The sequence below is a fragment of the Lagenorhynchus albirostris genome, chromosome 13 (genome assembly GCF_949774975.1).
Source record: "Lagenorhynchus albirostris chromosome 13, mLagAlb1.1, whole genome shotgun sequence".
Taxonomy (NCBI): Eukaryota; Metazoa; Chordata; class Mammalia; order Artiodactyla; family Delphinidae; genus Lagenorhynchus; species Lagenorhynchus albirostris.
Genome location: NC_083107.1, coordinates 72,796,462 through 72,821,864, shown reverse-complemented (window position 1 = coordinate 72,821,864; position 25,403 = coordinate 72,796,462). Strand labels below are relative to the sequence as shown.

Below are 25,403 nucleotides of genomic sequence, written 5' to 3'. Positions count from 1 at the left end.
TCTCTTTGCAATCTAATCCTCTTTGTCAGCTAAAAGGAAGAGAAAATAAATGCAGGTATGGTACGTGCTGAAAGTTGGAATCAGAGGAATATACTATTTAAATAATGATTAAATATTTAGTCTAAATATATAGTCTATCTCCACAGATAGATAGATTTTGTATATAATATGTAAACTAGACAATAATTATTGCTTTTAACTGAACAGGAACTAGGTACAAATTGGTTCATAACTGGATCTTAAGGTCACATAGCCTATTTGATCCATATGTGGCATTACTCCATTCATTCCATTATACCTACTACACTGCCAATACTAATGACTAATTCCTAAACTTCACAGAGCAATTAATCTCTCTCACTAACTGTGACATCACTGAATGTGGGATTTGTTCACCCTTTAATTCAATGAATCTCTCTAGTGACTAGATGTCTGCTCTTCCTTTCACTCCTGGGATCCTGAAGATATCCTGCTTACCAGTCTTATGGTATGTGTGGCATATTAAATTACTGTTCAGCATATATTCTCTACCTTCCTTTGACCTATTTGGGAAGAATATATTTCTGTGCTCCTCTGATATTGTGTGTAGACATGTGGCAAATAGTATGTAAATGGACATAATGTAAACAGAGGCCTGAAATGGTCTTGCACAAATGTGCCTCTTTTCTTCAGCCTCTGCAATTGCCAAGACAAGAATATAGCATACATAGTCCATTAAATCCCGGACCAGGGATCGAACCCATATCCCCTGCACTGGCAGGCGGATTCCTAACCACTGCATCACCAGGGAAGTCCCAGTAGCAATAACTCTTATCAAACTAGGAATAAAAGGGAACTTTAAAATAATTTGGTGAAGAATATGTAAAAAATCCTAAGGCAAACAATACATGTACTGTTGAAATATGGAACAAATTATTTCTGAGTTTGGGAATAATGCAAAAAATTCTATTTTCATCACTTGTATTCAGCATTGAACTGGATGTCCTAGCTGGTAGGATAAGGAAAGGAAAATAAACAAAATTAATAATGATTAAAGAAATATAACTGACATTACTTCAGATCTCATTACTATGTATCTGAAAGTGCAAGAGTCTACAAACAAATAATAAAAATTAAGAATTAAATTTAGAAAGATTACTGTGTAGAAGATCAATATAAAAATCAATCATATTTTCATATTCCAACAAAAAATTAAAATTAATAAAAAACATAAAGCATCAAAATCATGCTAAATCTTGGAATACCCCAAAAGCAGATACAAATAAAAGGAATAAGTGCAAAGTTTATAAACTAGAAAATTTAACACTTTAAATATGTCAGTTCTCCTGATATTAATCTATAGATGCAATCTAATTTCAATTAAAATTACAGTGCTTTATTTTCTTGAAAATTGTTAAACTGTTTGGAAAAAATCAGGTTAAGAACAGCCAAAGCATATTATAGGGATAAGAACAAATCTGGAGGATTTTTACCACAGGATATCAATAACAACTATAAAGCTATGGTAACTAAGGAATTTTGAAATTGGCACAAGGACAGACAAACTGCGCAAAACAACAGGGTAGAGTCAAGATAAGTATCCACATGTAGACAGGCAGGTGATTTACAAGAAAATTGACACTGTAATGAGTGGGGAAATGGTGGTCTTTGAATATATGTTGCTGGTTCAAATGTATATCTGTATGGGGAAACAGAACATTTCTATTTGTTTTATTTTCCTACCTTAAACCACATACAAAAATTAAATTTAGTTGTAAAGCTAAAACAAGCAATCTTCTAGAAGAACACCAAAAAGAGTACCTTATAAACTTAGAGTATGTAAACATTTCTCAAACTGGACATACAAGGTACGAAACATTAAATAAAAAGCTAATAAATTATACTCCATTGAAAGTAAGAACTTTTGTTTATCAAATATATCACCAAAAGAGTGAAAGGGCAAGCCTCAGACTAGGAGAATATTTGTAATACATAAATCATTCATACCCAGAATACTTCTTAAAATTCCACGAATCAGTAAGAAAATAAAAATAAAACAGATTAAAAGTGGGGATAAGGGGCTTCCCTGGTGGCGCAGTGGTTGAGAGTCTGCCTGCCGATGCAGGGGACGCGGGTTCGTGCCCCGATCCGGGAAGATCCCACATGCCGCGGAGCGGCTAGGCCCGTGAGCCATGGCTGCTGAGCCTGCATGTCCGGAGCCTGTGCTCTGCGACAGGAGAGGCCACAACAGTGAGGCCCACGTACCGCAAAAAAAAAAAAAAAAAAAAAAAAAAAAAAAAAAAAAAAAAGTGGGGATAAGACTTGAACATACATTTCATCAAAGACAGTACTCAACCAGTATAAAGTAATCAACATTATTAATAATCAAGGAACTAAGCATTAAGTCCACAGTGAAGCACCCCTATCAGAGTAGTCAAAATTAAAAATACAGGCATTGCTATATGCTGGTGAGAATGTGGAGCAACTGGAACTTTGTTACATTACTATTGAATGTGTAAATTTTTCAACCATTTTGGACAACTGGTCATATCTGTTAAAGCTAAATAGAGCCGAGCCTATGCCTCAGCAATTCTACTCCTAGGTACTTGCTAAATGGGTATATGCCCACCAAAACACAAACACAAGAATGTCCCTAGCAGCTCTATTCATAATAGCCCAAATCCAAGAATAAACAAATCTTGGACAAATAAAGTGTTGCATAACTATACTGTAGAATACATTATAATAATTTGAAAAGATAACAAGGATAAACTGAAGATATACACAAAAACTTCCAATTCCATCTGTAATGGAGTAACAGGCATCAGATTTAATCTCCTACCTTAATCAACCAGGAAAGTCAAAAAAAATAGATTAAAAAAAAAAGAGAGAGACTTTTTAAATTCTGGAAAACAAAGTATGCAAGACTGAGTTTCTTGGGAGAAGGGAAACAAAAAAGATGATCTCTGTGATTGACCCAGCTTAGTGACTGGAAAAGACTGTCAGGCCACAGGTGTAAATGGAGAAAATGCAAAAGAATCTAGAAGTCTGTTGATTTAAGAATACAGAAATAAGATTCAGGTAAGCTAAGCTGATTAGACTGCAGTGAAAAATCCTGGAGAGGCAGCAGCTAAAAAAAAAGGAAAGTTGTGTGAGCTGCAGAGTTATTCCCTTGAGCCTTTGACCGAATACCAATCTGTGGGTTGTTAAGAGAAAACTGCATGAGAAGGGAAAGAACCACTAGAAAGCAGTCAACTGCACAATTTCTAGAGGTCATACAGGCTTAGGGATAGTTTTCAAACCAGTTAAAGTGGAAACACCCCATAATACGCACAGCTTAGGGTTTTGAAAAGGTCATTGCCTCATTAGTAAGAATAAATTATCCTTAACCTAAAAATGTCTCTGGATTTGTCCCAATCAAGCCCAAAAGAAAACTCGAAAAATCAATATTATTCCAAGTAATTTAACTACTACATGTCAGAGCCAAGTTCAACACTATTTAAAGAAATATTTAAAAAGCTACTGCCAACATGATAAAGTTAATGATGTCTGACATGCAATGGAAAATTACCAAGCACATAAAGCAGGAAAATATGAACCATAAGGAGGAAGACGATCATTAGAAACGGGGAACGAGAGGATAGATAAATCAGAATCGACAGACAAGCATGTTTAGGTCAATATCTTGTAATAACCTATAATGGAAAAGAATCTGAAAAAGTATATATATATATACACACACACATACACACACACACACACACACACACACACATATAAAATAAAAAAAGAAGTAGAGATTCCCTGCCCAGTCTCCCTCCTTTCTCCTTTTTCTAAATTTTATTTTTTTATTGAAGTATACTTGATTGACAGTTTTGTTAGTTTCAGGTGTACAGCAAAGTGATTCAGCTATACATGCATATCCATCTATCTGTCTATTTATCTATCTATTCTTTTTCAGATTCTTCTCCCTTATAAGTTATTACAAAATACTGAGTTGAGTTCCCTGAGCTATACAGTAGGTCCTTGCTGGTAATCTATTTTATATACAGTATGCAAAGGACTTCAGGGCCATAGGAAACAGAGGAGTTGTGGGGAAGGAAAGAACCTATTTCCTTTAATCACCACTAGGAGAAATCTGCTTGGTGACAAGCAAGCCTGCTTTGGATTACTAAATGAGCAAAAATAAAAACAAAACAAAAAACCTATGTTAAGTCCTTAAATGTAAAGTTTTATTTCTTACCTAAATCACTGTTAACCTAATACAGAATTACCTATATAATTAGTGAAAAAAAATTAACTTTAGAATGGGTTCATTTTTCAACCATTGGAACACCCAAATTTATGAAAATCACAGCATGATTGCATAATTAGTTCTGTTACTATATTAATCAGTGCTAAATTTCTAACTATTTAGGTACAGAAATACCTATTCTATTGAATACTCCTTTAAAGGCAAGAACAAGAAAAAACACATTGATATAATCTAGCATGATCCTTAATTTTTATTTTTAAAGGTCTTGGTTATACTAAGCTATATGTAAATATAATCTTGTCGTTTCAACTCCAAGGTTAGAAAAAAATTTGTATTAAAGAGAAACATATGTATATATATATTTATAAACAAAAGTATTATTTTTTATATAAAAGAAGTATAAATAGAACCAAATTTTATAGGTGATAACACTCTGAAGTGTTGTATATATCATAATAAGAATTAACCTATTTAGTTTTATAAATTATTGCTAAAATAGCCCTAACATTTCAGGGGCTTAATTTTGTTTTATGGTATCAAGGTAGTTTAATAATGTTACTTACACTTTAATTTAAACCCAAGAATTAGCTTGCTCAATCACATAACGTAGACTAAATGTAGTAGTGAATTACCAAATAGTTACAATGCAATATTTCTTAAAAATTAAAATATTATGTATGTATTTTTGGACTTTGCAAATGGTTTTCAAAAGTTATTATGATTACAAAATTCTATTTTAAACTTCTAAACCTTACAGTAACCCAATCCATGTATTTATCAGTGCCAGTCTCAATACTTGTGTGCCTATCTGTTTATTCATATTGACATAATAGAAATAAGGAACAAGCGTCTGTCTCCAGATGATACACATTTCTTTAGAAAAATTGGGGAACTGAAAGAAGAGGAAGGCTGGATTACAGTTTCATACTTTCTCTATTGAATTCTTTTATTTTCATAACCTTATTTTTTTTGGAGCATCCAGATTACTTTTCTACCCAAGGCCTTAAGACCAGTTCCTATTTTTTAACCAATAAAGAGTTTTGCTTATTTTTGCTTTTGTTCTCTGAAAGGATTCTGTGACCTATATGAATCTCTAAGTCTTATTAAAAAGAGTGAAAGTGAATGAAATTGTCCTTCAGTGTCACACAAAGTAGATTTGAGAAACATCTAAGACTACATTTAAAGTACTGTTTGTTAATAATGCTTTCTTGTTGATTATTGTTCTTGCTAATTTATTTCATGGTAAATTAAATATCTTAATCATTTAAAAAAGAATGTTTAAAAACTAGCTATTATAAAGTCCTTCATATATTCAAGAAGTTAGAGGAAAATAGGAGCGTGACGAGGAAAGAAACGGAAGATAATAAAAAAGAATAGAAGTTCTAGAAATAAAATATACCATGTCAGAAATAAAAATAATTGAAAAGAATTAATAGAAGATTAAAGCCCTGCCGAAAATAAGGATACATGTACTTGAAGACACAGAAATAAATGTTCCAAAATGAAGCAGAGAGAGAAAAAAGACTGAATAATAATTTAAAAAATGACTTATGGGACAACATCAAACAGTGGAGCACACATGCTATCGGATTGCAGAAAAAGGGAAGTCAGGTGAAGGGAAAAAAGTTTTGAAGAAATAGTGGCAGAAATTTTTCAAAATTTTCTGTAAACTAAATCTATAGACCAGGAATCTCAATGAACACCAAGGAGAATAATTACAACAATAAAAACAAACAAACAAAAGACACTACACCAGGACACACCATAACTAAATTTGTGGAAACCAGTGGTAAAGAGAAAATCTAAAGAGCCGCCAGAGATAAGAGGTATATTACTTAGAGAAGATTAAACATACAAATGACACCAGACTTCTCGTCATAACCCCTGTAAGCCATAAGACAGTGGAGTAAAGTCTTCAAAGGATTTAGCCACCACCACCACAGCAAAAAACAAACTAAAAAAACAAAAAAAAAAACTTTCAACAATCATTGATAAACATCTAGAACCATAATAGGTAAAGAACTCCCACATCTCACCAATAAAAAGACAAACAACCCAGTATTTAAAATGTGCAAAGGATTTGAACAGACACTTCTTCAAAGAAGATATAAAGATTCCTTTGTCACAAAGGTGGAGCACGGCTCCCCACATGTAATTGTAGGCTACTCTTTGTGACTCATTTATAAAGAGGATAATATGGAAAGGAGGGAAGGAGTAATTTTACAGTGGGAAAATTTGGCAAACACTACCTTACCTGGATCAAGGTAATCATTATCAGTGATAAATCATATTCTAGAATATACCTTTTGATATAGTATGTTGAGAATGGCAATTTATCTCTGTTATCCTTCTCCTAAAAATCCATAACCACAGTCCCACCATGAGAAAAACACAAACTGAGGAATATTCTATGAAACACCTGATCCTTACCCCTCAAAACTGTCAAAGTTATCAAAAACAAAGCAAGTCTGATAACTGTCAGAGCCCAAGGAAGCCTAAGGAGACATGATAAGTAAATGTAATGTGGTATTCAACACTGGACCCTGAAATAGAAAGAGAACATTAGGGAAAAAGTAGTGAAATTGGAAAAAAGTATGGATTTAGTGAATAATAATGTATCATAACTGGTTCATTAGTTCACAGTTGTGACAATATACAATAGTAATGTAAAATATTAATAGAAGAAATGGTATATAATATATAGGAAATCTGCAACTTTTCTGTAAGTATAAAACTATTGAAAAGTTTAATTAAATTTTAAAAAGATAAGAGAATATGATAAACACTTTTCTAACAAAGGTATCTATTAGTTAAAATGGACTAATTCCTTGAAAGACACGAACTACATAATTTCACTCAAGAAGAGATACATAAACTAAATAGAGTGATATCTGCTAAGTAAATTGAATTCAAAGTTTAAAACTTTCAAGCAAAACAGCATTTTAGATTCATTTGGCTTCACTGGTGCATTCTACCAAACACTTAAGGAAAAATATAACCTATTTTTAAGAAAAACCCAAAAATAGAAAAGGAGAAAATACTTCTCAATTCGTTTTATGAGGTCAGTGTTACTGTGATATCAAATTAGACAAAGGCATTAAAAGAACAGAAAACTACAGACCAATATCTATCATGAACATAGATACAGATATTCTTTACAGCACTGTGGTAAACAGTGCAGCAAAATATATATAAAATGGACATAACAACCAAGATGGATTCACATCATGAATGCAAGGTTGGTTTAAAAAATCAGTACATACAATCCACCATATTAAGGTAAGTAAAAAGATCATATAACGATATGAATGTATGTAGAAAAGTGTTTGCTAGATCTCAACACCCATTCATAATAAAAGCTCTCAGTAACTAGGAGTAGGAAAGAACTTCCTCAACCTGATAAAGAACCTACTTGTGGATACTTATGGATGAAAATTTGTTTTTCCTCTTAAGATTGGACACAAGGCAAAGATGTCTGCTCTCATCACCTGTTGTCTGATATTCACTGGAGGTCCTAAACACCTAAAGCAAGGCAAGAAAAAGAATACCTGCTCTAATGTTTTATCTCTTCTGTTTTCCTCTCCCCTTTCATCTCCAGGTAAGAAACAAGGAGAAACAGGCAGACAGAGACAGAGTAAGAGAGGGGGTGGGTACAGGGGGAGGGAGGTTGGTTTTATCTTTTCTCTGAAGCTTCAGTGCCAGCTAATTACACCCAGGCTCAACTGTAGCACCATTTTTCTTCAAACAAAGACATTTCCCTTTACTTGATTAATTAAAATGCCAGTGAGAACAATGCTTTTACTTTTCACAGAGAATGGAAATATATTTAGGAATCTAGTTTAATCTCTCCTTCCCAAAGGCTGTACAGATACAAGGAGAAGAACAGCTGATCATTATAAAGTTTGGGTTAACTATTGTTTAGCATCTTCACAGAAAAAAAAAAGTACAGCTACCTATTAAAGACACCTCCTGGTAAACTTCATGCCATGAATCCTTTTTAGATATTCACTTTTTCAGTATTTTCTAACTGCTAATCATGACCCATTAATGCAGCGGTCCCCAACTGTTTTGGCACCAGGGACTGGTTTCGTGGAAGACAATTTTTCCACGGACCAGAGTGGGATGGTTTCAGGATGATTCAAGCACATTACATTTATTGTGCAGCTTTATTTCTATTATTACATTGTAATATATAATGAAATAATTATACAACTCACCATAATGCAGAATCAGTGGGAGCCCTGAGCTTGTTTTCCTGCAACTAGATGGTCCCATCTGAGAGTGATGGAAGACAGTGACACCTGAAGTGTGTTGCTTATGTCCAGTCTACTCCATAAGATGCAGCTTAATTGTCACTTGCCACTCACTGATAGGGTTTTGCTATGAGTCTGCAAGCAACTGATTTATTATGGTCTCTGTGCAGTCAAACCTCTCTGCTAATGATAATCTGTATCAGCAGCCGCTCCCCAGCGCTCGAATCACCGCCTCAGCTCCACCTCAGATCATCAGGTGTTAGATTCTCATAAGGAGCGTGCAACCTAGATCCCTCACGTGTGCAGTTCACAGTAGGGTTTGCACTCCTATGAGAATCTAATGCCTCTGCTGATCTGACAGGAGGTGGAACTCAGACGGTAATGGGAGCAATAGGGAGCAGCTGTAAATACAGATGAAACTTCACTCAATAGCCCCCCGTTCACCTCCTGCTGTGCAGCCTGGCCCCTAACAGGCCATGGTCCAGTATCAGTCCATGGCCTGGGAGTTGGGGACCCCTGTATTAATGGCTCAAGGCTGTGACATCATTTTTTAAAAATAAAGCAGAGAAGAATATATTAGAAATGATAATTTCAGTGAGTCTCTCACATATAGTGATATTAATAACTGTTTTCTGCAAACTTTGGCTTGGTCACATATATATACATTTACATATGGGAGTTTTTGATTACAATATTTAATTTATTTTTATTTCAATGGACAATAAAATGTTCAAAATAAACTACATTAGTTGGTTGCTGATTATTTATTTGAAAAGAATATAGAATTCTCCCTAACAATGGCTAAATGTGTGCTTTAGGGTAAGTTTGTGAGTGTCTGTGTGGTAGAATATATATAACATAAAATTTCCCATTTTAACCATTTAAATGTACAATTAAGTGGCATTAATTACATTCACAGTTTTGGGCAACAACATATCAATATTTCCAAAACCACTCAAAATAGATACTCTGTAATCATTAATAACTCCCCATTCTTCCCTCCACTTGGCCCTTGATAACCTGTAATCTTCTTTCTGTCTTCATAAATTTATTTATTTTAGATAGTATTTTATATAAGTGGAATAATAAGATTTTTTTTCCTTTTATATCTGGTTTATTTCACTTAGCACAATTTTTTTAAGGCTTATCCATGTTGCAGCATGTATCAGAACTTCATTTTTATGGCTGAATAATATTCTATTATGTGCCATATTTGTTAATTTATCTTTTATCTTTGGATGGACACCTGGATTATTTCTAACTTTTGGCTATTGTGAAAAATGTTTTTTACAATCATTGGCATACAAGTTTTTGCATCCTTGTGTTCAGTTATTTTGGGAATATGCCTAGAAGTGGAATAACTGGGTCAAATGGTAACCCTATGTTTAGCTTTTTGAGGAACTGACCTTTTTCCACAGTGGATATATCAGTTTACTTTCTTACCAATAATGTACGAGAATTCTGGTTTCTCCAGATCTTCTTCAACACTTGTTCATTTTATTATTATATTATTGCTATTATTACTGCCACCTAGTGGGTGTAAAGTGGTACTTCTAAGTGGTTTTGATTTGCATTTCCCTAATGCTAATCAAATGTTTTTTTTAATGTGTTTACTGGCCATTTGTATACCTTCTTTTCTTTTAATTAAAAAAAAAAATTTAATTGAAGTATGGTTGATTTACATAGCCACTGTTTTTTATTTATTTACTTATTGGCCTCACCCTGCAGCATGCAGGATCTTAGTTCCCCAACCAGGGACTGAGCCCATGCCCCCCGTATTGGGAGTGCGGAGTTTTATCCCCTGGACCACCAGGGAAGTCCCATTTGTATACCTTCTTTAAAGAAGTATCTACTCAAGTCTTTTGTCCATTGTTAAATTTTTTTTTTTAATTTTTGTTTTTCAGTTTTAGGAGTTCTTTATATAATCTGGATATTAAACCCTTATCAAATATATGATTGATTTCCTCCCATCCTTTTTCATTTTTTTGTCTTCATTTTATCCATTGTGTTTATATTTTATTAATAAAGTTCTCTGATGAAGAAACATTTTAAAAAATTTGATGAAAAACTTGTTTCTTTTGTTGCCTATGCTTTAGGTGTCATATTTAAGAAACCAAGACCAAATCTAAGATCATGAAGATTTCCTCCTCTATGTTTTCTTCTCTAAGTTTCATAATGAAGCTCTTAATATTGTCTTTGACTCATTTTGAGTTACTTTTTCTATGTGTTGTAAGGTAAGGATCCAATTATATTTTTTTGCATGTGAATATCCAGTTTTTCCAGCATCATTTGTTGGCGAGACTATTCTTGTCCTATTGAATGGTCTCAGCACCCTTACTGAAAATTGTGACCATATATATGAGGGCTAATATTTATAGTAAAAAAAAAAATAACACAATCAGTTATAACATGTTATATTTTATCTGAGAATCTGGATGCAAAGCTGGAGGGAAACATGCCATCCTAAGTATTTAGCACTGATAAAAGTCTAGGAGTAGGGGGCATTTAGAGTAAGGACAATCAATTGCATAATAATTCAGTAAACCCACAAGATGAGCACTGGCAAGCCCCCTACCCTTTCCCGAAAATGTAAAGAGTAGTGCATTTTAAACAACCACCTGAAAGAAAACCAAGCCTAGATTATAAATGTGGCTGTGGATTGTAGAGATCGAAAAAGTACAATTAGGAAGGCAACGACAACTTCTTTAAAAAGTAAAAACATTCACAGAGAAAGTAAGTTTTAGTTCCACCTCTTTGTAAAACTTTCTCCTGGAAAACTTACGGAAATGTCATTGCATAAAATATTGGTTTCACAAATACATTAGAATATGGGTCAGGTTGATAAATTGTACTGGAAATGGCATAACTACAAAATGTTATGTCTTACAGAGCTACATCAAATGACTATTTGTAGAAAATTAAGCCCCATGCACTTAAAACTGGATTCATTTCTTTCTAATTTTATTGAACAGGATTTACCATTAAAGTGGACACTGAGAGACCTTGATATTTTTACATATCCTGCCACGATTTTCTTTGACACCTTGGAAAGTAATTTAAACTCAATAAAATGAAGATAATTGCACTTACCTCACAGAGATGTAGAGGGCATTAATGAGATCACGTCTACAAAGTGATTCAAAGTCTTTAGTTGGTAATATAAATAGCAAGCATAACTACATTTTTCCAGATGTCTAATAATGATAACTGTAAATATGATGAACTGAAAAGTTAAAAGGCTGCCAGTAAAAGTAAAATGTTTTCATTTTAATTGCTAGTCATTTAAATGTTCCCTCTTGCATGTTTGGATTATAGAAAATGCACAGAAGTGTTAATTATGAGTTCCATTTTAATAAGGACATGTCCCCCAAGTTTAGATTCAAGAGTACTTAACTTCTAGCCAGATAAGGAAAAACTGAACTACCTCTTCTTTGCAATTATGTCTAATAAATCACCGTAGATAAAATAAATCACAGCATAAATTTTAATGAAACCTATACATTACTTCTTCAAAATGTTTCTTAATATGAAATACAAGATCATGACTTCAGTTCCAAATCCCATTACTCAATTGTCATACCTTCGGGTGTGTCTTTATTCCTGAGCTGATAAAGCCAAATACTAATATCCTCCATTCAGTTCCTATCCTGTTAAATATTTCTCAGGGCAGAAATACTTGTAATAAGCCCCAAACTATTTTTAAGTTCAGAGCCTACACTATAATCCTACTGCTGTCAACCATTTGTGAATTAAAGTACTTATCTTTAAAACTGAATTGCATTTTACATTAAATGAGCCAGAAAAAGCAATGTTGATTCTAACGGGAACAGGCATGATAATCTCCTGGAAAAGATGCTTTTCAAAGCACTGATTCTTGGTAGCTTGGTGGTTCACTGTCTACTCTACTTGGCCATGGGATAAGCATTGCAGACAGGGACTTTGAAATGAGCCCAGACATTAGGTCTGCATTCAATAAATACCAGAGGAAAAGAGGTCACTCTGTACAGCAACCAGCAGGGTAATTGCATCCTAAAGGACAGCAGAATTTCTTGTCACATCCCATGAGAGTGGTTTGGGTTGCATTGATCTGACTGGTTATTGTTGGATCTCATCCAACAGGATGTCAGAATCCAATAGTCGACCATGCTCCACACACACAAATAAGAAAAGCAAAAGCTGAGACAGAAAAATTCCAGTGACTTCTTGGAATAAGAAAACAAATTTTATTTCCTTTTAACCTTCCTCTGTAATCCATCAAAATTAATGAGTTCATTGCTGGATATTGAAGTCAAAACAAATGCATTCGGCTTCTGCACATGGCCCCTCGAGCTGAGGTGTCACCGCTGCCATTTCCCATGAGAAACTTTAGTCTGAAGTGCAGGGGGTGAGACCTCTGAATGTGGCCCCCTGTGAGCAAGTGGAACTAGACTGAGCACAGAGGAAAAGTTAAAAAGTTTGGAGAATCCTGAAGTCGTAAAGCTCAGGTCCAGATGTAAACCTGGGTGGTAAGTGTAACCTGGGTCTCAGACACTGGTCGAAACCCCGACGCTGAACTCTGGAGCAGAGAAAGCAAGTGCCCGGCACCCCGCATGACTCAGACCTGACGCCCAGCCCTCAGGAGACTGCACCTGAATGGGAAGCCCCTGAGAGGGGGCCAACCCTCAGGCGTCTGTGGGACCCGAGGATAGGAGCCCTCACAGAATGCCCAGGCCTTAGGTGACCCAGTGATAGGACGGCTGCCCGAGCCATGTGGCTGACAGGGTCTTGGTGCTCTGGCCTGGTGTCAGGCCTGAGCCTCTGAGATGGGAGAACCAAGATCAGGACACTGGACGACCAGTGACCTCCCGGCCCCATGTAATATAAATTGGCGAGAGCTCTCCCAGAGATCTCCATCTCAACGCTGAGACCCAGCTCCACCCAATGGTCAGCAAGCTGCAGTGCTGGATGCCCCATGGCAAACAACTAGCAAGACAGGAACACAAACCCACCCATTAGCAGAGAGCCTGCCTAAAATCATACTAAGTTCACAGACACCCAAAAACACACTACCAGATGCAGCCCTGTCCACCAGAAAGACAAGATCCAGCCCCACCCACCAGAACACAGGCACCGTCCCCTCCACCAGGAAGCCTACACAAGCCACTGAACCAACCTTATGCACTGGAGGCAGACACCAAAAACAATGGGAACTAAGAACCTGCAGCCTGTGAAAAGGAGAACGCAAACACAGTAAGTGAAGCAAAATGAGAAGACAGAGAAATACACAGCAGATGAAGGAACAAGGTAAAAACCCACCAGACCAAACAAATGAAGGGGAAATAGACAGTTTACCTGAAAATAATTCATAGCAATGATAGTAAAGATGATCAAAATCTTGGAAACAGAATGGAGATAATACAAGAAACGTTTAATAAGGACTTAGAAATAAAGAGCAAACAAACAATGATGAACAACACAATAAATGAAATTAAAAATTCTCTAGAAGGAATCAATTGCAGAATAACTGAGGCAGAAGAATGGAGAGTGACCTGGAAGACAAAATAGTGGAAATAACTACCACAGAGCAGAATAAAGACAAAAGAATGAAAGAACTGAGGACAGTCTCAGAGACCTCTGGGACAATATTAAATGCACTAACATTCGAATTATAGGAGTCCAGGAAGTAGAGAAAAAGAAAGGGACTGAGAAAATATTTGAAGAGATTATAGTTGAAAACTTCCCTAACAAGGAAAAGGAAATAGTCAATCAAGTCCAGGAAGCACAGAGTCCCATACAGGATAAATCCAAGGAGAAACACAACACACATATTGATCAAACTATCAAAAATTAATTACGAGGAAAAAATATTAAAAGCAGCAAGGGAAAAGCAACAAATAACATACAAGGAAATCCCACAAGGTTAACAGCTGATTTCTCAGCAGAAACTCTGCAAGCTAGAAGGGAGTGGCAGGACATATTTAAAGTGATGAAAGGGAAAAACCTGCAAACAAGATTACACTACCCAGCAAGGATCTCATTCAGATTCAACAGAGAAATTAAAACCTTTACAGACAAGCAAAAGCTAAGAAAATTCAGCACCACGAAACCAGCTTTACATCAAATGCCAAAGGAACTTCTCTAGGCAGGAAACACAAGAGAAGGAAAAGACCTACAAAAAGAAACCCCAACAATTGATAAAATGGTAATAGGAACGTACATATCGATAATTACCACAAATGTAAATGGATTAAAGCCTCCAACCGAAAGACATAGACTGGCTGAATGGATGCAAAAACAAGACCCGTACATATGCTGTCTACAAGAGACCCACTTAAGACCTAGGGACACATACAGACTGAAAGTGAGGAGATGGAAAAAGATATTCCATGCAAATGGAAATCAGAAGAAACCTGTTGTAGCAATTCTCATATCAGACAAAATAGACTTTAAAATAGACTATTACGAGAGACAAAGAGGGACACTACAGAATGATCAAGGGATCAATCCAAGAAGAAGATATAACAATTGTAAATGTTTATGCAACCAACATAGGAGCACCTCAAAACATAAGGCAAATGCTAACAGCCATAAAAAGGGAACTCAACCGTAAAAAAATAATAGTAGGGGACTTTAACACCCCAGTTTCACCAATGGACAGATCATCCAAAATGAAAATAAATAAGAAAACACAAGCTTTAAATGACACATTAAACAAGATGGACTTAATGATCTTTATAGGACATTCCATCCAAAAACAACAGAATACACATTCTTCTCAAGTGCTCATGGAACATTCTCCAGGATAGATCATATCTTGGATCACAAATCAAGCCTTGGTAAATTTAAGAAAATTGAAATCGTATCAAGTATCTTTTCTGACCACAATGCTATGAGACTAGGTATCAATTACAGGAAAAATACTGTAAGAAATACAAACACATGGAGGTTAAATAATATGCTACTAAATAACCAAGAGATCACTGAAGAAATCAAAGAGGGAATTAAAAAAAATACTTAACAAATGGCAATGAAAACAAGACGACCCAAAACCTATGGTATGCCGCAAAAGCAGTTCTAAGAGGGAACTTTATAACAATACAATCCTACCTCAGAAACAAGAAACATCTCAAAAAAACAACCTAACTTGACACCTAAAGCAATTAGAGAAAGAAGAACAAAAACCCCGCAAAGTTAGCAGAAGGAAAGATATCATAAAAATAAGATCAGAAATAAATGAAAAAGAAATGAAGGAAACAATAACAAAAATCAATAAAACTAAAAGCTGGTTCTTTGAGAAGATAAAAAAAAATTGATAAACCATTAGCCAGACTCATCAAGAAATAAAGGGAGAAGACTGAAATCAACAGAATTAGAAATGAAAAGGGAGAAGTAACTAACAACTGACCCTGCAGAAATACAAAGAATCATAAGGGATTACTACAAGCAACTATATGCCAGTAAAATGGACAACCTGAAGAAATGGACACGGATTCCATGGTGGCGCAGTGGTTGAGAGTCCGCCTGCCGATGCAGGGGACACGGGGTCGTGCCCCAGTCCGGGAAGATCCCACATGCCGCAGAGCGGCTAGGCCCATGAGCCATGGCCTCTGAGCCTGAGCGTCCGGAGCCTGTGCTCCGCAACGGGAGAGGCCACAACAGTGAAAGGCCCGCGTACTGCAAAAAATAAATAAATAAATAAATAAAAATAAATAAAAATCTAACATTTATTTAAAAAAAGAAAAAAATGGACAAATTCTTAGAAAAGCACAAACTTCCAAGACTAAACCAGGAGAAAATAGAAAATATAAACAGACCAATCACAAACACTGAAATTGAAACTGTGATTAAAAATCTTCCAACAAACAAAAGCCCAGGACCAGATGGCTTCACAGGAGAATTCTATCAAACACTAGAGAAGAGCTAACACCCATCCTTCTCAAAATCTTCCAAAACATAGAAGAGGGAGGAACACTCCCAAACTCATTCTACGAGGCCACCTTCACCTTGATACCAAAACCAGACAAAGATGTCACAAAGAAAGAAAACTACAGACCAATATCACTGATGAACATAGATGCAAAAGTCCTCAACAAAATACTAGCAAACAGAATCCAACAACACATTAAAAGGATCATACACCATGATCAAGTGGGGTTTATCCCAGAATGTAAGGATTCTTCAATATACGTAAATCAAACAATGTGATACAGTAGATTAACATACTGAAGGATAAAAACCATAGGATAATCTCAATAGATGCACAAAAAGCTTTTGACAAAATCCAATACCCATTTATGATAAAAATTCTCCAGAAAGTAGGCATAGAGGGCACTTAGCTCAACCTAATAAAGGCCATATATTACAATCCCACAGCCAACTTCGTTTGCAATGGTGAAAAACTGAACCCATTTCCACTAAGATCAGGAACAAGACAAGGTTGCCCACTCTCACCAGAATTATTCAACATTGTTTTGGAAGTTTTAGCCATAGCAATCAGTGAAGAAAAATAAGTAAAAGGAATACAAATCAGAAAAGAAGAAGTAAAACTGTCACTGTTTGCAGATGACATGATACTATATAGAGAGAATCTTAAAGATGCTACCAGAAAACTACTAGAGCTAATCAATGAATCTGGTAAAGTTGCAGGATACAAAATTAATGTACATAAATCTCTTGCATTCCTATACACTAATGATGAAAAATCTGAAAGAGAAATTAAGGAAACAATCCCATTTACCATTACAACAAAAAGAATAAAATACCTAGAAATAAACCTACCTAAGGAGACAAAAGACCTGTATGCAGAAAACTATAAAACACTGATGAAAGAAATTAAAGATGATACAAACAGATGGAGAGACATACCATGTTCTTGGATTGGAAGAATCAACATTGGGAAAATGACTCTACTATCCAAAGCAATCTACAGATTCAATGCAATCTCTATCAAACTACCAATGGCATTTTTCACAGAAGTAGAACAAAAAATTTCACAATTTGTATGGAAACACAATAGACCCCGAATAGCCAAAGCAATCTAGGGAAATAAAAATGGAGGTAGAGGAAACAGGCTCCTGGACTTCAGACTATACTATAAAGCTACAGTAATCAAGACAGTATGGTACTGGCACAAAACCAGAAATACAGAGCAATGGAACAGGATAGAAAACCCAGAGTTAAACCCATGCACATACGATCACCTTATCTTTGATAAAGCAGGCAAGAATATACAATGGAGAAAAGACAGTCTCTTCAATAAGTGGTACTGGGAAAACTGGACAGCTACGTGTAAAAGAATGAAAGTAGTACATTCCCTAACACCATATACAAAAATAAACCCAAAATGGATGAAAGACCTAAATGTAAGGCCTGACACTATAAAACTCTTAGAGGAAAACATAAGAACACTGTTTGACACAAATCACAGCAAGATCCTTTTTGACCCACCTCCTAGAGAAATGGAAGTAAAAACAAAAATAAACAAATAAATGGAACCTAATGAAACTTAAAAGGTTTTACACAGCAAAATAAACCATAAACAAGACGAAAAGACAACCCTGAGAATGGGAGAAAATATTTGCAAATGAAGCAATGGACAAAGGATTAATCTCCAAACTATACAAGCAGCTCATGCAGCTCAATATCAGAAAAAACAAGCAACCCAATCCAAAAATGGGCAAAAGATCTAAACAGACATTTCTCCAAAGAAGACATATACATTGCCAACAAACACATGAAAGGATGTTCAACATCACTAATTATTAGAGAATTGCAAATCAAAACTACAATGAAGTATCACCTCACACCAGTCAGAATGGCCATCATCAAAAAATCTACAAACAGTAAATGCTGGAGAGGGTGTGGAGCACAGGGAACCCTCTTGCATTGTTGGTGGGAATGTAAATTGATACAGCCACTATGGAGAACAGTATGAAGGTTCCTTAAAAAACTAAAAATAGAAGTACCATATGACCCAGCAATCCCACTACTGGGCATATACCCTGAGAAAACCATAATTCAAAAAGAGTCATGCACCACAATGTCCATTGCTGCTCTATTTACAATAGCCAGGACATGGAAGCAACCTAAGTGTCCATCGACAGATGAATGGATAAATAAGATATGGCCCATATATACCATGGAATATTACTCAGCCATAAAAAGAAACGAAATTGAGTTATTTGTAGTGAGGTGGATGGACTTAGAGTCTGTCATGCAGAGTGAAGTAAGTCAAAAAGAGAAAAACAAATACCATATGCTAACACATATATATGGAATCTAAAAAAAAAAAAAAAGGTTATGAAGAACCTAGGGGCAGGACAGGAATAAAGACCCAGAAGTAGATGATGGACTTAAGGACACCTGGAGGGGGAAGGGTAAGCTGGGACGAAGTGAAAGTGTGCCATGGACTTATATATACTACCAAATGTAAAACAGCTAGCTAGTGGGAAGCAGCTTCATAGTACAGGGAGATCATCTTCGTGCTCTGTGACCACCTAGAGGGGTGGGATAAGGAGGTTGAGAGGGAAATTCAAGACGGAGGAGCTATGGGGATATATGTATATGTATAGCTGATTCACTTTGTTATAAAGCAGAAACTAACACACCATTGTAAAGCAATTACACTCCAATAAAGATGTTAAAAAATTATTACAAAAAATAATAAAATAAAATAAAATTAAGAAAACAAGTCCATTTGTAATAACATACAAAAACTTGGCATACCTAGAAATAAATGTAATAACTAAAAGAAGAGTAAGAGAGATGCAGTAAAAACTACAAAGCATGTTGAAAAAAATAAAAGACCTAAGTAAATGAAGATGTATCTGTGTTTATTGATTAGAAGAAAAGATATTTAGGATGGCAATACTTCTTGTGTCAAACCACAGATCCCATGCAATTCTTATCAAAATCTCAGGTGAACTTTATTTTTCCAGAAATTGACAGGCTGATTCTAAAATTTTATGGAAATTCAAGGGACCCAGAAAATTTCATCTTGTAAAAGGGGAATAAAGTTGGAAGATTCATAGTACATGATTTTAAAACTTACTACAGATCTATAGTAATCAAGACCGTGTGATAGTGGCTTAAAAATAGATTTACAGATAAAGTTAATAGAATTAAGAGCTCATAAATAAACCCATACATTTGTGGTCAATTGAATTTTGGCAAAAATAACAATGCTATTCAATTGGAAAATAAATTAATCTTTTTAGCAACTGGTGCTAGCATAGCAGGATATTTACTTGCAAAAGAATAAAGTTGGAATCCTGTTTCACAAAGTATACAAAAGCTAACAAAATGGCTTGAAGAAAAAAATGTAAGTACTAAAACAATAAAATTTTTAGAAGAAAACAGGTGAAAAATTTTGTGACCTTCAATTTGGCAATGGTTTCTCAGTTATGACATCTAAAGTACAGAAATCAAAGAAGACAGATAGACTAGATTTCACCAAAATTAAAAAAACTTTGTATTTCAAAGAACACTATCAAGAAAATAGAAGCTTAACCAAAAGAATGAAAGAAGGTATTTGCTAATCACGTGTCTGATAAACTCTAGTATACAGAAAAAAAGAAATTATATTACCTCATGGTAGGCACAAACCAAAAAAATCTATAATATATACACACCCAAAAAGAAGAGCAAGGAATCTAAACACAGCACTAAAGATAATCATCAAATCACAAGGGAAGAGAGCAAAAGAAGAAAGAAACAAAAAACAAAACAATCTTGAGAGAAAAGAACAAAGCTGCAGTTATCGCACTCCCTGATTTCAACCTATAATACAAAACTACAGTAATTAAAGCAGTATGATACTGCCATAAAAACAGACAAATATATCAATGGAAAAGAATAGAGAGTCCAGAAGTGAACCCACACTTATATGGTCAATGACAAAGAGGCAAAAATACACAATGGGGAAAAGACAGCCTTTTCAATAAATGGTGTTGGAAAAAACTGGACAAATACATGTGAAATAATCAACCTGGACTACTTTGTTACACCATATAGAAAAATAAACTCAAAGTGGGTTAAAGACTTAGATATAAGGCCTGAAATGATAACTCCTTGAAGAAAACATAGGTAGTACTATCTTTGACATTGGTCTTTGAAATACTTTTTGGATATGTCTCCTCAGGCAAAGGAAACAAAATAAAAATAAACAAATGGAACTACATCAAACTAAAAATCTTTTGCACAGTGAAGGAAACTAGCAATGAAACAAAAAGGCCACCTACTGAATGGGGAAGATATTTACAAACAATATATCTGATAAGGGGTTAATATCTAAAATATACAAAGCACTCATACAACTTAACTTAAAACATTATAATCTGATTAAAAAAATGGGCACAGGACCTGAGTAGATATTTTTCCAAAGAAGACATACAGATGGCCAATAGACACATGAAAAGATGCTCAACATCACTAATCATCAGAGAAATGAAAATCAAGTCCACAATGAGATGTCACATCACATATGTCAGAATGGCTATTATCCAAAAGACAACAAATAACAAATATTGGTGAGGATATGTAGAAAAGGGATTACTTGTACCCTGTTGGTAGAAATGTTAATTGGTGCAGCCACTATGGAAACAGTATGGAGATTTCTCAAAAAAATAAAAATAAAATTATGGTACAATCCAGCAATTCCACTTCTGGGTATTCTTCCAAAGATAACAAAAACAGTAATTCAAAAAAGGTATATGTACCCTTTTTTTCATTATTCACCAAGGGAGCAACTGAAGTTACCATCAATAGATAGATGGATAAAGAAGATGTGTTGTGTATATATATATACAAAAGCATACTACTCAGCCACAAAAAAAGAATGAAATCTTGCCATTGTGATAACATGGATGGACCTAGAAAGTATTATGCTAAGTAAAATAAGTCAGGAATCTAAAAACAAAACAAAATGACAAAAAAACAGAAACAGAGTCTTAAGTACAGAAAACAAACAGGTAGTTGATAAGAGGGGAGGGGAGTGGTGGGAATGAGTGAAATAGATAAGGGAAATTAAGAGGTACAAACTTCCAGTTACAAAATAAATGAACTAGAATATAGGAATACAGTTAATGTAATATCTGTGTGTAGGCTGATGGGAACTAGACTTATCATGATGTGCATTTTGTATAGAAATATAAAATCACTACGTTGTACACCAGGAACTAACATAGTGTTGTAGATCAATAATACTTCAAAAAACTCAACAACCAACCAAACATACAAACAACAAATCTGATCTCTGAAGAAAAGATCATATTTGTAGTTATGAGAGGAGGGGGCAGCGGTAAGGGGAATTGGATGAAGGTGATCAAAAGTTACAAAGTTTTATTCATACGATAAATAAATACTAGGGATGCATGTATAATATGATGAATATAATTAATAGTGCTATGTCATATATGAAAGTTTTTAAGAGAGTAAATCCTAAGAGTTATCATCCCAAGGAGAAAATATTTAATTTTTTTTTATTTTGTATCTATATGAGATGATGGATGTTCATAAACTTATTGTGACAATCATTTCATGATGTATGTAAATCAAATAATTATGCTGTACACCTTAAACTTCTATGGCGCTGTATGTCAATCATATCTCAATAAAACTGGAAGGAAAAAAATAGCCACATATTAGTGGATTGGTGCATTTCAAACCTGTGTTGTTCAAGGATCAAGTGTAGTTTACATCACTTTGCTCAGAGCCTTCTAATGACTTCTCATTCTACTCAAGATACTTAGGTTAGTATAAATTCTAGTGTTTTTCTTTTTTTCAGCTTGAATTATTTCTGATATGAAATGTCTTATTTCTTTGGTCTCTATTAAGAGTATTTCCTTTTCACTGGTTTTCAACAGTTGGATTTGGATCTCTCTTGGTATATGTGCTCTTTTGTTTTTTATGTTTATCCTCTTAAGGTTCTTTGAGTTACTTAGGTCTTTGTATTTATCGCTCATCTAATCTGGAAAATGTTCAATCATTATTTCATCAAATATGTTTTCTGTCCAAATTTTTTTCCATTTATTCTTTTTTTTTACTCTTTTGCATGTGTGTTAAACATCTTTGTATTGTCCCATAGGTCACTGAGGCACACTTTATTTTTATTAGCTTTTCTTTTCTTTGGGATTTAGCTTTGATAGTTTCTATTTCCTTCTCCAAATAAACTGATTTTTTTCCTAGTGTTCAACCTGCCGTTAAACCTATCCAATCAATTTTTTTTCACTGAAGGGTTTATATTTTTTAGTTGCAAATTTTCAATTTGGTCCTATTTGGGAGCTTCAATTTCTTTATTGAGATTACATATTTGTTACCTCATTATGTCAAAGAATATTCCAAAATGTAGTGATCAACAATAACGATTTAGAAAATACATTAGAAAAATATGCTGAACTCACACTGGCAAATATTAAACAAACCATAAAATTGCTATTACAAAGTATTTTTTATTTGACCTTATTCATTAAAAGGACAATTTATTGATTTGGACATGATTGTGTGATTCATTTCATATTTAATCAATTTATTATTAGCAGGTCTGATTTAGGTCTGATCACCAGGAAATAACTACTGGGGTGACTCTTGACACTGAACTAAAGTACACGGCTAAAGGTTGTGTGAAAACTGTGAATGTATTCTGTGGTTTCTGGGATTAGATATATCAGGGTAATACAGGAAAGATAATATTGCTTGAATTGTGCTAGAAACTATTCTGTTTAAATTCTTCAAATCATCAGACGTAAAATGATAAGAGCAGAATACAGTTCTCAGAGATTTGTGTTCAAAAGTAACCTTCTATACTTAAGAAAAAAAAATATATGTACATACACATTTATAAAAATATATGTATTTTTATTTATTGTTAACATTTTATTAAACAAATAAAACTAATTATGTTTCATTATTTTATTTTCCATTTTTTTGTTATTTTTTATATATATTCAATACTATTCTGAATCTTACATCTCAGCTATAAAGAAAATTTACAGTTTCCCCAAATTTGACTGCCTCAGAATGTAAATAACATATCCAATAAAACATTATGAAACTAAGTAATCTTTCCTAAACTATCAATTATTAAAGGAAATTAATTTATATCACTAGAGGAAGGATTGAATTGACTTTGCATTCTCTTTGCATGTCAGAAGTTATAATTACAAACTCATTTTCAAATAAAGGAATATTAAAGAAAATGCAGCCAAAATATAATAGTAGGAAAAATAAAGAATTATGTTAAAAATTTTATAAATAAAACATTATATTGTTTTCCTGGATCTTATTATGATTATGGTATTTATTGTAATTTCTTTTCTCATTATGAATAAATGTTTACTAATTTTATAGTCTTTCCCTATAGAAGTGTTTGTCAAAATTGTATATGCTTGAGGCCAGAACAGAGTGAGAGAGAACTCACACAATTATGCACACTTCTATGTGGGAATGAACATAAAAATATAATTCATAACCCCCAAATATAAGAATATTTAGCAAACAAATGCCAAATATTTTTTCTCTTTACCTTTTACTCTTCCCCCTTTCTTCTTCCTCTCCATTATCCTTCTGTGTCCAATATCCTCCAGCTTTTCTGCAGTCAGCTACCGATACATTAATGACTTTAGTTTTAGAATTTTTAAACTTAAGTTACACTTTTAATGAGGGTGAAGACATCAATCAAAGAGGACCTAGTAGTGATCTTAGTATATGAGAAAACATGGCCAACTAGAGCTCTCAACCCACATACATCTCCAATTAGTTGTGCTACTTTGGACACGTTATTTGAACTCGCAGGTTTCACTTTCCTCCTTTATAAAATGGAGTCGAAAAGCTGTGTGGGTGTTTGTTAATTTCAAATAAAGTAGTGCAAAGGTAAGCACAAGGAAAATATAAAAGTTTCAAATTTTTATTGCTTACTTTGTGTCTTAATAAAAGCTTTCTATGAAAAAAATGTATATACCAGAAGAAACTGTAAAAAAAGACAACAGATACAAAAACAATATTTTTAAGGCACATACTGAAAGAAAGAGGATACCTCCCAAGTAAAAACTGTCAGATAAGAAGAGAAACTTTCACAGAGTAAAGCGAGTTAAATAAACACAGTTGTCTTTGTAATTCGGCGAGCATCTCGTGAAGGAGGCAGAGAGGAAGCTCAGTCCTCTGGCGTCCCAGTGAGCACGTGGTCGAGTCTCCCCCTGCAGGAGCTGCTGCTAACACGGAGGCCTGGGGTACATGACCACATACCAGGTCATAGGGAACACGAAATTTAGTGAGAGGGTAAGGATCTTCTGTCAGCTTTGGCATCCATTTTCCAGTCACTTGACACTTCCCCAAAGACGTCGGCGGAGCATCTGCTCTGTTGACAGCATGAGCTGCTTGACATTTCTTCTGAGGAATGAACGATTAGAGTTCTTGGAAAGCAGGATGGAGCCCGGCAGGCAGCCGCACAGCTTCCGTCCACCTCCGCAAACCGCCTCCCAAACGTCATGGATGCGATTACATTCAAATTTTTCTCTTGATAAGTAAGTGAAGGGCTAAACCACAGCCTGCTTCTGATAACTGATCTGCTCTGGGCACAGTTCCGAGGTTTCCACACTGACGGCAGGAAAGGATGAATAAAAGGTTTTCTTTCGAAAGCATGTGTGTCTGGTGCAGGCCTTGGGGTGGACCCAGACCACACAGAGTTGATCGCCTGTTTTGTATGACATTTTCTCATTACTAAGACAGGTTTTGAGTTACTATGCTGCTTATTTCTTGAAGAAAGTGTATATAATGGTATCAAATGCCTATAGTAAAAACTTAAAAACTTGCAAGACGTATAAGGAAAAATAAATCAGCCTCCACATTTCCAGGATACACTGCAATGTTAGCCACTGTCGCCAGGTTCTTATGTATCCTTTAAGCAGCATTTATAGATTTACAGCATTTTTTTTCTTAATGAC

General features: G+C 34.7%; 1 pseudogene; it reads left to right on the top strand.

Annotated features, from left to right (window-relative positions):
- The first annotated feature begins 24,828 nt into the window (after window positions 1–24,828).
- The window catches only part of LOC132531299 (E3 ubiquitin-protein ligase Mdm2-like), a 31,109-nt pseudogene continuing 30,534 nt past the window's right edge, over window positions 24,829–25,403 (top strand).